Genomic DNA, 14,961 nt, shown 5'->3' on the forward strand with positions numbered 1-14,961 from the left:
TGAAATCGAGAGTTGGCCGCTCCATCGTCTCAGCCACTCAGGTGCCCCCTAAATGCTTATTTTTAAGAAAACAAATGAATGTTGTATACAGCTTTGCAGAACTTGGCTTTTCCAACTAGGGTCATTTGGAGATGGAAAGATTTATTTCCTTTTTAAAAATTCATGACATCCTCCGTTGCAGCGCATCTGGTAAAACAGTGTGTGCGCAAGGATTTTTACGATGCATAAAATAGGCTGTTAGGTGTCGCATATGCCTTCTGACACGTTTCATGCCTTTTCCCTCTGGCTTCCGTGATGCATGGTGAAAAAGCCCTGTGGAGTTTTCGATTTGGACCTTCTGAAATCCCGAGGAAGAGGAAGAGGAGGGGACAGGAGAGAACATCCTGGAGGGGGTGGCAGGATGCCGGCTGCGTGGTTCCTTACCCTGAGGACTCCTGGGCCACAGTCCCTGCACCTTATCCTGGGTGGCCGGAACAGCTGAGTCTGTGTTGTCTGACTCTTCCTTTCCGGCATCGCTGGACCCCCTCCAGCAATTATTCAGAATGCGCTCTGTGCAAAAATTACCGGTTTTCTCTAACGGGGCACAGAAGTGGATACTTACGTTCAAATATTCTGATTGATGCTGTGTGGGGTGTGTGTGTCCGTGTGCTCGAATTGTCCAGCAACTTCTTTAATGAGCATTCTGTGTTGGAAATTTCTCTTATTTATGACTTCCTGGGATTTCTTGCTTTCAGTTCTTGTTAAAGTCATGTCACGTTTTAGGGAGTTTGGACCCCTTTCCCTTTTAACCTGGTGTTCTACTTTGCGATACATTTTTTATTTAAACAAATTTCTGAAGGTCCTTGTGAGACTTGGAGGGATTTCACTGAAATATTGCTTTTTAAAAATTTTTTATTTGTTTGTTTATTTTTGAGAGAGAGCGCAGAGAGAGAGAGAGGGCACGAGTGAGTGAGAGCTAGAGAGAGAGAGGGAGGGAGGGAGAGAATCCCACACAGTCGCCGCACTGGGAGTGCAGAGCCCCAGGCAGGGCTCTAGTTCTCCTGATGTGGGGTTCAAACTCACGAGCTGTGAGATCATATCTTGAGCTGAAGTCAGACACTTAACCGACTGAGCCACCCTGAAATATTCTTTAAAAAAATTTTTTTTTTCAACGTTTATTTATTTTTGGGACAGAGAGAGACAGAGCATGAACGGGGGAGGGGCAGAGAGAGAGGGAGACACAGAATCGGAAACAGGCTCCAGGCTCCGAGCCATCAGCCCAGAGCCTGACGCGGGGCTCGAACTCACGGACCGCGAGATCGTGACCTGGCTGAAGTCGGACGCTTAACCGACTGCGCCACCCAGGCGCCCCAAAATATTCTTAATTTTTCCTTTGAACTACGGTAGGCAGGTTCCTGTCCTAGGGTCCTTGTGAGAGAATTCACACTGCGTGGTGCATAGTGCTGGATGGCTTTCAGCCCTGAATCACAGACATGGTGAGCTCGTAAGAGTGAATCACAGGGTCCCCTCCTTGAGTCTAAAGTGCGTGCCTAGGGTCGCCTGGGTGGTTCAGTCGGTTAAGTGCTCGACTTCAGCTCAGGTCACGATCTCACGGTTCGTGAGTCCGAGCCCCGCGTCGGGTTCTGTGCTGTCAGTGTGGAGCCTGGAGCCTGCTTTGGATTCTGTGTCTCCTTCTCTCTCTGCTCCTGCCCTGCTCATGCTCTGTCTGTCTCTGTCTCTCTCTCTAAGATAAACATCAAAAAACATTTTTTAAACAAATAAGTAAAGTGTGTGTCTAATTTGGTGGCCCAAATGCCTGTGGTTCAGGGTTTTCAGAGGGGTCTCCCCGACGCCACCCCATGAAGACAGGAAGCTGAAGCAGGTTTCTGTCCGGTCGTTTGGTTAAATGAAACTGCCCGGCCTCAGGAATGCTGTCGTACATTCCATGTCTGGTAGTGAGGGCAGGAGCCTGGAATTTGGTGGTGTCCTCTGTCCCTCCCTCTGTCCCCTTTCCCTTCCCTGCTCCCTCTTCTGGGAGTGGAGTGGGCTTGTCTTGGGGCGTGGGGGGTGGGGAGGAACAAAGCTGGACTCTGTCCCCAGGGCTCCTGTGATCTTTTCTGACCCTGTCCCGCCGCAGTCAGAAATGCAAGGTGCCATCCACCCACCTAGTAGGGGCTCGTAATCCAGCGTGCCCTGACTACTACCAGCAGCCTGCCGGCCCCACTTCTCAGGAACACGGGCTCCTGGGGTCCCCAGGCAGGAGCGAGTGCTGGTCACTCATGCGGCTGGTTTCCCATGTCCTGGCCACACACAGTACATTGTTGCTGTTTTTAATAAAATCTGTGTTTGGGGAAGAGTTTGTGATCTACAGAGAAGTTGCGAAAGTGGCACAGAGCACCCCCATGTGCCCCACGTGCCCAGTTTTCCCCTTGGTAGAGGGAATGGCGGTAGTTTTCTCCAGTGACCCAATATTGATACGTGACCACCAAGCTCGTATTTTATCCAGCTTTCCTTAGTTTTCCTCTGATGCCTTTTCCGTTCCAGGATTTCATCCAACACGCCACAACATACTCAGTTCTCTTGCTGCCTTGGGCTCCTCTTGACCGTGACCATTTCTCAGACTTCCCTTGTTTTGAGCCGGGCTGGTTGGCTGTTGTGTCGAGTGCCCTGCTCTACAGGGCATTGCAGTGCAGTGCATTTGTCTGATATTTCTGTCACGGTGAAACTGAGGTTCTGGTTTTTGGGGAGGAAGATCACAGAGGTCAAGCAGCATTCTCATTACCCATAATGTTTTTTACTTTGATTTTCCAATTTTCCTAATTTTAGAAGTTAAGATTTTTCACATCTGCTTTGGAAATTTTGAACTCCAGGGGAGGAAAAGCACGGAATTTCCTTCTGAAACTCTTTTTGTGGGAGCCTGGGTGGCTCAGTCGGTTGAGCATCTGACTTTGGCTCAGGTCATGATCACACTGCTTGTGGGTTCGAGCCCCGCGTCAGGCTGGGTGCTGACCGCTCAGAGCCTGGAGCCTGCTTTGGATTCTGTATCTCCCTCTCTCTTTGCCCCTCCCTTGCCTGCGTTCTGTCTCTGTCTCTGTCTCTCAAAAATGAATGAACATTTAAAAAAAAATTTTAACTCTTTTGGCAAAGCAACTTTTTTATTGGAATTGTCCAGCTGGGGTGCAGTTATGGGCTGAATTTTTGTCCCCCCTCTAAATTCATGTATTGAAACCCTAATTCCTAGCCCCTCAAAATGTGATAGGGCATTTAAAGAGGTGACAAAATTAAATGAGGCTCTAATCTAACCTGATGGGGGTCCTGACATGAGGAGGAACAGACAGACACCAAGGATTCTTGCAGACAGAGGAAGGCCACGTGAGGAAAGTAGCTGTCTGCAAGCCAAGGAGAGCGGATGGATTTCTATTGTTTAGGCCACCCCATCTGTAGGATCCGAGCTGACTGATGTGGCGGGGTGGGGTGGGGTTGGCGATCAACGCTGCTGTGCTGTTTGGACATTTGTAGACGTCATTGCTTTGAACAGGAAGCCTGCCCAGCATGTCCTATAGATATGTTATTTATTCTGTTCTGTACACTACAAATATGTTAGGTTTCAGAATAGCATTGGGATGGCTTGAATTGATACGTTGTTGTGTGCACCTTCTCCCCACGTCAGCAAAGCTGTCTGTCGTCAGGGCACATCGTATTGTGTGTGTTTTTTTTTTTTAATTTTTTAAAATTTATTTTTGAGAGAGAGACAGAGAGTGAGCGGTGGAGGGGCAGAGAGCGTGGGAGACACAAAATCCGAAGCAGGGTCCAGACTCAGAGCTGTCAGCACCGAGCCTGATGTGGGGCTCGAACCCACGAACCGTGAGATCATGGCCTGAGCCGAAACCAAGAATCAGACACTTCACCGACTGAGCCACCTAGGTGCCCCGGACAGATCTCATTCTGTTGGGCTGACAAATTACTGTCCTTCTCTAGAGCGGCAGGCATTGGCAAGCCATCTGTGTTAAGAGCCAGATTGTGGCGTTTTCGGTTTGTGGTGTGGCAGGCCACACGGTCGCTGGGGCAGGTGCTGAGTGCACCTGTTGGCCAGCCCTTGCTCTGTTGCGGGAGGACACAGAACCATGACTCTCTCTTGAGGCTGTTGTTTATTTTTGCGGTCATGTCGTTGCTTTTTTGTGTAGATGGGCCCATCTCTAGGTAACAGTGTCATGTTTTCTCTGGGAAGTCTTCCCGGGCATCTCCTCTGCAGGCCTGCTTCCCAAGTGCCGTGTTGCCACAGAGCGTCTCAGAGAGATCGAGAGCAGCCCATCACCCTGACCAGCGGCCAGCCTGAGCCACCAGACTGGCTCACTGTTCTCCAGAGCATGTACCCCAATCCTGCCTTTGAAACTGCAGGGGAGTCCTCTCAAGCTAGCATCCCTCCTCCTAGATGTGTGTGTGTGTGTGTGTGTGTGTTCTTGAAAACAAAGGCTTTTATTGTCTCTAGTTGTGGGGAAGGATGAGGGGGTGGAAGCTTCCAGAATGGAAAGGGCTCAGAGCCCAGGGCTGAACCTTGTCTGCGCGTCAGCCCTCCCTGGCCCCTCCTCACCCTCGTTTCTGCTTTTCTCTGCCCTCCAGTCCCTGTCTGCTGCAGACGCCCTTCCCCGCGAGTTACACATCATCCTTGGCAGCTGCCGTCCAGCCTCAGGGAAGGGGGATGACGAGGGACTCCGTGTGGCCCCTGTGCCTTATCCAGCTGCCTCCAGTGACTTGTTCTGCCTTGTTCTCCCTGCGGTCCCTGGGCCATGCAGAGCTGGCCTCGATTTTTTGTCCCCCCTCCCAGTGACCTAACCTCTGCTTCTGTACTCACCCCTCCCCTTCCCATCCCAGTTCGCGACATCGTCTCAGGTACGTCCCTATATGCATCGAGTCCTGTCCCGGCTGGCTCCCCTTCCAGGTTATTAAAGTAGTCTCCTATGCTGGTCTTCCCCCTCCAGCACATCTATGAGCCTAGCTCTGTGTGTGCTCATTCCCTGCTCGAAATACTGTAGTGGCTCCTCCCTCGTGCACTGCTGACTTTTAAAAATAATCTGGGCAAACAGGCCAAGGTCACTCACCTGCCGTAGCCTGGATATCTGTATTTTCCTCTCTCTGAGCCTGTGGACTCAACTGAGAAAGCCTCTGTGTTGTTCCCTTTTATGACCCGCCTGCCACTTCGGTTCCCGTGTTCCCTGTGCCCAGAACTGCCTGCCTCTCAAGGGTCCCGTGCCTCACCCCATCTGAAACACCCACCCCCTCAAATCCACCGTCTTCCTAGAGTTTTCAGTATTTGGTCCAAGTAGAGAAAGGCTCTCCCTGTGATTCCACTTGGAGCTTTGTTTTTATGTTTCCTATTTTATTTTATTTTATTTTATTTTATTTTATTTTATTTTATTTTATATTTATTTTATTTTATATTTATTTTATTTTATTTTATTTTATTTTTATTTTAGAGAGAGAGAGTGCACAAGTGGAGGAGATGGGCAAAGGGAGAGAGAGAGAGAGAGTGAGTGAGAGAGAGTGTGTATCCCAAGCAGGCTCCACACTCAGCTTGAAGCCTGATGTAGGGTTCGAGCCCATGACCTGGGATCATGATCTGAGCCGGATTCAAGAGTAGGATGTTCGGGGTACCTGGTGGCTCAGTTAGTTAAGCATCTGACCCTTGACTTCGGCTCAGGTTATGATCTCGAAGTTTGTGAGTTGGAGCCTGCTTGCGATTCTTTCTCTCCCCATCTCTCTGCCCCTCCCCCGTTTCTCCCTCCAAATAAGTAAATAAACTTAAGAAAAAAAAAGTAGGATGCTCAACTGACTGAGCCACCCAGCTGCCCCTGGAGCTTTGCTTTGTGACCTTTGCTTTGTGCCTGATACTGATGCTTTGTTTCACGTATACATGATTCCTCGGAGGACACTGGCTGCCCCTGTGGCATCCGTTCCCTCCCGAGGTACCCACCTACTTCCCACCTTCCTGGGCTGTTTCCGGCTTTGGGCATGGACCTGACTGGTTTAGGGGGGGCCCACTGGTCTTTCCAGTGGTTTATTGTTGTTGTTTTGGTAGTGGGTATGTGTTTCCATTCTGGCCAGTAAAGTGGGTAGGGAGCTCTGGAGGGGGGCTTCATGGAATAGATGCCCTGTCTTGTGCTGGGCACAAACCCAGAACAGAGGGGTAGGCCTCGCAGACCCCTTGGCAGAGGGTGGGCTCACCTGTGAGCTTCTAGGCTTCTCCCAGCCTCACTTTCTCGTTTTCAGTGTTTGTGCAGGAGATCAGAAAACTTGGACTTACTGTACCCTTAAAGCTCTATTGTGGTTTAATTGTAGAGGAATTCTCTAACACGTTTCATTTAGTGACTTGCATCGGGACGAACGACGGGTGATCCGAACATCCGTTTCTTCAGGGCTCACTGGTGTTGTCAGGTTACTGTCAGGGAACCAGTAACAAGAGGTGAATTTATGCCTCACCTCCATGCCTCACCATAAGCTGGAAAGTGCATGTTTGAACCGGGAGCCCTGCCGTGTTCTGCTGTCCGTTTCTCCAGCCTTCCGGAAGGCAGTGCAGTGGTGGTGGGTGTCTGCCTTTGTCCTGTTCCTACTTCCCTGTAGCCTGCTCTGTGAATATTCTCCTGTGCTGTTCCCCCACTAGCTCCCCTGGCCATCATGTCTCCGGTCCCACAACTGCCAAAATGTACGGCGGGGGGTGGGGGGCTGGCTGGCATCCTGGTTTCCTGAGGCTTTTGCTGAGATGCCTTTTATCAGTCAACATAACCTTGACCCCAGGGGCCCTAGGCGTCTTACCTAGGGAATGAACTGTCCTGTCATTGCATACAGTTCTTGGACTGCAGCTCCCAGACACCAGCATTGTGATGGTAATGATGTACGCTGACCTAACATTGGCATATGGAGGTGCCAGTCTGCACCCCAAGAAGGAGCTGATTCCATCTAGAAAAGAACTTCTGGGGATCAGCTCCTATATGTTCTCTCAGTGTTACTGCTGTTTTTTAAATTTTATTTTCCTTTTATTTATTTTATTATTATGAAATAGTAGGTGCTCTTTATTTGTTAATATGTATCTTTTGGTAGTGAAGTAGAACTTGCATTCAGAAAAGTAAAAAATGGGGGCGCCTGGGTGGCGCAGTCGGTTAAGCGTCCGACATCAGCCAGGTCACGATCTCGCGGTCCGTGAGTTCGAGCCCCGCGTCAGGCTCTGGGCTGATGGCTCGGAGCCTGGAGCCTGTTTCCGATTCTGTGTCTCCCTCTCTCTCTGCCCCTCCCCCGTTCATGCTCTGTCTCTCTCTGTCCCAAAAATAAAATAAAAAACGTTGAAAAAAAAAAAGAAAAAGAAAAGTAAAAAATGACAACAGCTGGATGAATTTTCATGGAGTGAACACGGCTGTGTAAGTCATTATCCAGATCAAGAGATCGAACTTTCCTGTTTCTATGTTCTAGGCCCCACAGGTGCCACTGAACCTCTCCCCTGAAGATGCTGTGTCTTAAATTTTCACACCATAGATTAGCCTCTATTTGACCTTTATGTAAACGAAATAAATATATTCGTGTCCAGCCTTTTCACTCTTTTGTTTAGGAGATTGTAGCTATAGTAGCCCGTTTTCTTTGCTGAACCACAGGGCCGTGTGTGTGTGTGTGTGTGTGTGTGTGTGTAAGGGGACTTTAGAAAATTCTTAGTGGCTTTGACATCCTTGTGGTCCCTTTTCATCCTTCCCCAGAGATGAGCCATCTTGAACACAGATTTGACATCTGTTGCCTCAGAGCCCACCCCTGGCTGCTCTGTGGCTGGGGTCTGCCTTCCAGAAGATTTATTGTTTTCTCGCAGACACTTTGTAACTACTTCAGTAGAGTGCTCAGATGCATGCTAGCTGCTTCTGCGGTTGATTTCCTTTCATGGAATTTTATAGATGGACTCTGGACTCCCCGAGACATATCAACTTCCCTCTTATAAAAGGGTAATCCAAGTGATAGAATATTGCTTTTGATCTGTTGAGTTTTGTCTTTGGGTTGCTTTTTTTTTTTTAATGTTTATTTCTTTATTTGAGAGAGAGAGAGCAAGAGAGAGAGCGCGTGCATGAGCAGGGCAGGGGCAGAGAGGGAGAGAGAGGATCCCAAGCAGGCTCCACACTGTCAGTGCAGAGCCTGACCTGCGGCTCAAACCCACGAACCGTGAGATCAAGACCTGAGCCAAAGCCAAGAGTCAGACACTTAACTAACTGAGCCACCACCCAGGGTGCCCTGTGTTTTTGGTTTCTTAAAGCAGTTAACTGTACTTACTGTTCCGTGCTTGTCTTGGCCTCAGCTCAGTATTTGGGAATCCAGGCAAATCTCCTTGTAGAGTAAGCCTGGCGTACCAGGATGATAACATTCAAATCCAAGGGCAAGGAATGAGGCCCTTCACAGGTTGGGGTTCATTTTGAAGCACAAGATAAAGCGCTGAGAGAGTGATGTTCACTGTAAGGACTTGCAGGGCACATCCTGGTCTCTGAAAGAAATGCTATTTTACCAAGTCTTTTGCAGTGAGTGACCACAGTGCTCTGGGACACAGTGTGCACCAAAGGAGGTAGGATTGATTGATTGATTTTTTGGTCCTAAAAGCTGTGTGAATCCAGAGATGACTGGAAAGTATCAACATACTAAGATATTCACAGACGAACACAAGAGATGCAGTGTTCTGGGGGCCTCCAGATAAATTGAAGTCTGATCAAAGGTGGAAGAGGGTAGCTAGTGGAATAATTAGGTAGCTCAGGAGAGTGACCAACCAGCATCCAGCTGTGTAAAGGGTGCTGTTCCTAAGAAGTCTGTGTGGCAAGCCTTGGCCAGTCCTGACCTATGACCACCGTTCTTACCCTCACTAGTGATTTTGCAGCCTGAGTTCTGATGTCCTGCAAAAATGCTGCGTTAGCTTCTGGACGCAGCATTCCCCGGTGTCCTTGAGCGGTGGCTGATTCTTCTAAGGATGTCTCCCCTTTGATTTAATCATGTCCCAATGGAATTAACTTTTTTTTTTTTTTTTTTTTTTTTTTTTGAGAGAGAGAGACAGCACAGGCGAGGGAGGGGCAGAGAGGGAGACACAGAATCCGAAGCAAGCTCCAGGCTCTGAGCTGGCAGCACTGAGCCCGACACGGGGCTCGAACTCACGGACTGGTAGATCATGACCTGAGCTGAAGCCAGACACTTAACTGACTGACCCACCCAGGTGCCTCTGGAATTAACTTTTAAAATAGTTTTTCTTTAACCTTTGCATCTGTAGCTACATTTCTCCTTACCCATAATGGAGGATAGGGGCGGAAGAAGGAATCTCTTATGGATTTGAGAAGCTTATGTTATTAGGGGGTTAATGCCCCATATGTGTTGGGGCAAATGTGAGGATGGAAAGGAGAAGCTGTTGTGTAGAGTACAAATCTACATTTATGAATTCAGTGGTCCATCGCCGGGTCACAGCAGACCCCAAATTTGTGTGTTCTTCGCGGCTGTTGGTATGTTACTGAAGTTAAGTCAGGTGTCTAGAGAGAGACGTCCTAGGAGGTAAAATTGACAGAGTTCTAGGAGATAAAATCTTCTGCTACAGGGTTATCGGGAGAGGAAATAGAGGGAGCCCATACGATATGTTTTAATGGTTCACCACTAATTAGATATATGACCTTGAACGAGCTACTTCATATCTCTGAGCTGAATAAACTGCCCTTTGACCAACTTTTTAACCCCATGAATCTGTTTATCTCCACGATGAGGGTGGTCAGGTGCAAGTCCCACATGGTGGGAAGGTTTCACAACGCATGCCAAGCGCCCACCCAGTGTCCTGCATGAGTGAGCCATTGAGTGAAGGGTGTTTTGTTGTTATTCCTGGAACACACAGCTTCTGTTCCATTCACGTACCTTGATCACCTAAAAGTCCAGAGCAAATGAGCTTCCACTTAGACGGGAATGTCCCTGGGGTTGGAACATTTGCCCAGCAGTACAAGCTAGGTGTGTGTGTGTGTGTGTGTGTGTGTGTGTGTGTGTGTGTGTGAGAGAGAGAGAGAGAGAGAGAGAGAGAGAGAGTGTGTGTGTGTGTGTGTGTGTGTGTGTGTGAGAAATACAGAGCACAGGAGCATGGTGAAGGCGTCTCTCCCTGCCTCCCTAATCATCTGCAGCTCCAAACAGTCCCAGCGCAGCTGCTTTTGACAGCTGGTGTGACAGTGCTGCAAGCCACGGGCATCTGAGGGCCCAGGAAGCAGGGAGTACCCGCTGTGCTTAAGCAAACATGCCAGAGGAGAGGCTGGAGGTGCCCGCTGGCAGGAGCGGTCCCCGTGGAGGCTGGTACACGCTCACCATCTCTGCTTCCTCTGGTTGATCTCGTCCCCTCTGCGACACGCTCTGCTTTTCTTCCAATCTCCCAGTGACTCGCTCCGGGGAGACACAGCTTCCCGTGGCCTTGGTTTCAGAGGCTGCCTCAGATGTGGCATCACATCTTTGGCTCTCCCGCGGGGGGTACTGGTGGCCTCCCAGCCCTTCCTATGTGACCTGGGCATCGCTTGGAGTTTTGTGGGGTAGAGGAGGTCTCCCCTCCGCTAAGGCCTTGCGGGGCCAGTTCCTCTGGGGTGACTGTCGGTTTTACAGGCTGCCTAGAGCGTGTCCTTATCGGCCCCTCGTTTAAGAGCCTTCTGCCGGAAGTGGGGGGCTGAGTCCCCCTCTCCTTCACCCCATCCCGTCCACGTATCTTCCTCTGGAGTGGAGGCGCTAATGGGAAGACAGAGCAAGGCTGACCATCACCCAGACACCTCTCATTGTAGTGAACTTGGCCAACCTGTCAGCTAGCACTTGGACACAGTGGAGAGAACGCCGACAGACAAGACAGGGTGCTTTTTCCCAAGGTTGAAAGGAATGGTGACTGCTGTATGCCGTTTAACGAGGTACGGATACAGTACATTGTATGAAAGCGTGCGTGTTGGTGTTTAAAACAGGTGGACGCAGAGCAGACGGTCCGTATGTTCTGTGAGCGTTTTGGGTCGGTGGGGGTCCTGGGGTCTGTGGTTTCCTCCCCTCACAGCTGGGAGCCCTTGAAGGGAACGCCACTCTGCTCATCAGCAAACGATTCTGCCATTTGAGTCGCATACACCCAAGGCCCTCACGTGTTCATTGGATGGACATCTTGGGTCCGGGCTGGGCTGTCCCCCCACCCCCCCGCCCACCCCCCGCTCCAGCACAGAGTAACCTCACGTCCCTTGTTGGCTCATTCCCCCCCTCCCCACGCCACAGCACCTGCGGGGCTGTCCACTGCAGAGACTGAAGTCCCCGCCAGTGTCCACATCGTTCTCTGATCTCCCACACTTGGGTTTTGCTAAGAGCCATCACTTTCTTGTCACTCCCCCCCGCCGCCCCTCCTGGACCCCCACTTCCCTTTATGTCTGTCACTGGTGCCAGGGAGAGGTCATGACTTCAGGAAGATACGCAGTTTTGTTTTCTGGGTTCAAGTTACTGTGCATGTTCCTACTTTCCTGCTGGAAGATGGTAGACAAGTATGAAGTCAGACACTGGCCGTCAGCTGGACTTAGGTTTTTTAATTTTTTTTAATGTTTATTTGTTTATTCTTGAGAGAGAGAGAGAGAGACAGAGCATGAGCAGGGCAAAGAGAGAGGGAGACACAGAATCCGAAGTAGGCTCCGAAGCAGAATCCGAATCCAGGCTGTCAGCACAGAGCCCCACGTGGGGCTCGAACTCACAAACTATGAGATCACGACCTGAGCCGAAGTGAGACGCCTAAGTGACTGAGCCACCCAGGTGCCCCTGGACTTAGTTCGTAAGTATTCCCTGCAGCTTCTTAACTTTACAAAACCCAGACCCCTATTCAGGAAGGACTACAGGTGATTCAACATGAAAATTCATGGACTTGCGGTCTCCTTGTTTTATCAAACCTTCAGTGGCTTGAGGGGATCCGGTCTCTCTCTTCTACCCTATTTAAATGTTTCATACGGTTCTTGAATTTAAAAAGATTTTCAAAACAAATGCTTCACACGTGTGTTGCCCATTTGCTTTCGAGTAAGGTGAGGGGGCGTGATCAGGGACGGCTTGTTACAGGTTTCACATTATTTTCCCTCACTTGTTTGTCCAGAGAGTATCTGAGTGCTTACCATCAGCTAGGTGCTGTAGTAGGGAGTGTAGCACATGAACACTTCCAGCAGGAGGAGCTGGTTCTGATTTGGATTTAAATTTTTTGGTTTTTTAGTGTTTTATTTTATTATTTGAGAGACAGAGAGTGAGTGTGGGGGGAGGGGTGCAGAGAGAGGGAGACACAGAATCTGAAGCGGACTCCAGGTTCCAAGCCGTCAGCACAGAGCCTGACGCGGGGCTCGAACCCACGAACCCCGAGATCACGACCTGAGCCGAAGTTGGATACTCGACCGGCTGAGCCACCCAGGTGCCCTGGTTCTGATTTGGATTTAAATGACAATTTCATAATTGTCCTCAACTCCAGCAATATGTCATTATTTCAGTTTTACCATCATATATTCATAAGCCTTCCTAGCAATGAACCGAAAATAAGGCAGGACAGGCTTTATCAGTTTCAAAGGAGTGTTCATTTAAAAACGGCCCTTTAAATTATGTACTGGAATGAGTACTCTGCTCATCAGCAAACGATTCTGTAGTTAAAAATCTCTTACTAAAAAGACCTCTTATTAAGCTCAGAAGGACATGCATCTAATTCCAACGGCTTTGTGTTTCATTGAATTAAAGAAATTCATATCAATGAAGTGTTAACTGATATAATGTCTAGCTGTCAATTAAATTGGAAAATGTACTTGTTTATTATAAAAACTGAGTGCCTTCCATGCTATGAAAACCTAATAGTGTGCTTGCCTAGAAGATCAAAAGGGGGCTGCATGGGTGCGATGTCCTAGAGATCACGCTCTGGGATTCTTTTGATCCCCATAACTTCCGGTTAGTTTTTCCATGGCTGAGTGCCTAACAGCCTCCTGAGTGTCTGTGACAATGAATGACAGGCTGTATCGATGGAACTTGGGTAGAGTCATTTGGGGAATATATTTTTTTTATTTTTTATTTTATTTTTATTTATTTATTTTAATTTTATTTTTTATCTTTTAAAATTTTCATCCAAATTAGCATATGGTGCAACAATGACTTCAGGAGTAGATTGAGTGGGGGAGGGGCAGAGAGAGAGGGAGACACAGAATCTGAAACAGGCTCCAGGCTCTGAGCTGTCAGCACAGAACCCGATGTGGGGCTCGAACTCAGGGACCACAAGATCATGACCTGAGCTGAAGTCGGGTGCTGACCCGACTAAGCCACCCAGGAGCCCTGGGAATATTTTTAAAAGAGGCTTTGGGAGTGCCTGGGTGGCTCAGTCAGTTAAACGTCCAACTCTTGATTTGGCCTCAGGTGATGATCTCACAGTTCGTGAGTTCAAGCCCTGTGGAAGGCTCTGTGCTGACGGTGTGCAGCCTGCTTGGGATTCTCTGTCGCGTGCGTTCTCTGTCTGTCTCTCTCAAATAATAAAAGCAACTTCAGGTCATACAGTTAGTCCCCTGCTCCTTGGCTACAGAGAGAGAGCTCACCATATCCTCAGAAGTGTGCAGACGTCGATGCTGTTTGCTTTACTGGCTCACGTACCCCTTTCTCAAAGCACCCCCATTTCCTTACGAAAATCTCCCCACTCTTAGGTCTCGTCGAGAGGAACCCCTGCTTGTCACCATGCCCTTCTAAGGGTCAACCAAATCTCTTGGCTTCCTGTCCCTGGTAGAGCCCTAGTAGTCTCATGATCTCTTAGCCAGTCTTTCCTTTTTCCTCTTAATTAAATACTTATTTTGCAGTCACTGTAGATTCATTTGCCAATGTCAAAAGATAGAGGGGTCCCTGGTGGTAGCATCTTGTAAAGCTCTAATAACGATGTCCCAACCAGATACTGATGCGGATACAGTCAAGATATAGCACCTTCCCATCACCATGAGGACCCACACTGGTTTCGCTCCAGCCCCTTCCTGACGTTAAGCCCTAGCCACTGTTTTTATAATTGTATTTCAAGAATACTAGCTACATGGGATTGGCTGTTTTCACTGGGCATAATTCTCTAGAGATTTGTCCATGTTCCTGGATCGAGAGTTCATTGTATTGCTGAGTAGTCCCGGCTACTTAATATACATAATACATATTCATTCATATGTAATACATATTCATTCATTGCATCTTGACCAGCTGGTTTCTGCCCTGAGCCTGATTTCCTGCTTTCCTCCTCTTCACTTTCTGGAACCTTCTGGGGCAGTTCCCAGTGCTGTGGTTTCCATGATTCCCTACATCCTTGTAATAGATCTCACTTTGCTTTTGAGAACCAGACCCTTCCCGTCAGAGCCCTCAATGATCCAGAGTCTGGGGATTACCTGGTCAGATCAGTGTGGCTCGTGCTAACGAGTCAGCCGACAGGCTGGAGCTTAAACAACAGTGCAATTCTTGCCACTCCGATGTTTGAGTTCCTTGCCCGTTCTTCCAGCATTTTCCTACAAGGTCTGTGTGGAGACGATGCCATCATTCAGATGCACATATAGAGATGTGGAAAGGTACAGAATTTCTATGTACTCTGTCAGAATACTGCGGCTCTCACTCTTTGGTAATACTATATTCTTTCAGCTTCTGCTTTCTGTGCTACCTCTGTTCTGCCTTTATAAAGATAAAAGTTGAGGGGTGCTTGGGTGGCTCAGTCAGTTGAGTGTCCGACTTTGGCTCAGGTCATGATCTCACGGTTTGTGAGTTCGCGCCCCGCGTCGGGCTCTGTGCTGACGGCTCAGAGCCTGGAGCCTGCTTCGGATTCTGTGTCTCCCTTTCTCTCTGTCCCTCCCCCATTCATGCTCTGTATCTCTCTCTCAAAAGTAAATAAACATTTGAAAAAAAAAACTTAAGAGGTTGAAAATCTTCTGTAGTAAAACTGTTATTGTCTGTAGCCTGGGATTAGAGCCGAGGCGACTAGAG

The 14,961-nt window shown here is 48.8% G+C and overlaps 1 protein-coding gene across 1 annotated transcript in view; it reads left to right on the forward strand.

The window, feature by feature from the left end:
* The window catches only part of SHROOM2 (shroom family member 2), a 155,807-nt gene that overhangs the window by 34,814 nt on the left and 106,032 nt on the right, over positions 1-14,961 (forward strand). The gene's annotated exons all lie outside the window — the stretch shown is intronic.

The sequence above is a fragment of the Lynx canadensis genome, chromosome X (assembly GCF_007474595.2).
Source record: "Lynx canadensis isolate LIC74 chromosome X, mLynCan4.pri.v2, whole genome shotgun sequence".
NCBI lineage: Eukaryota > Metazoa > Chordata > Mammalia > Carnivora > Felidae > Lynx > Lynx canadensis.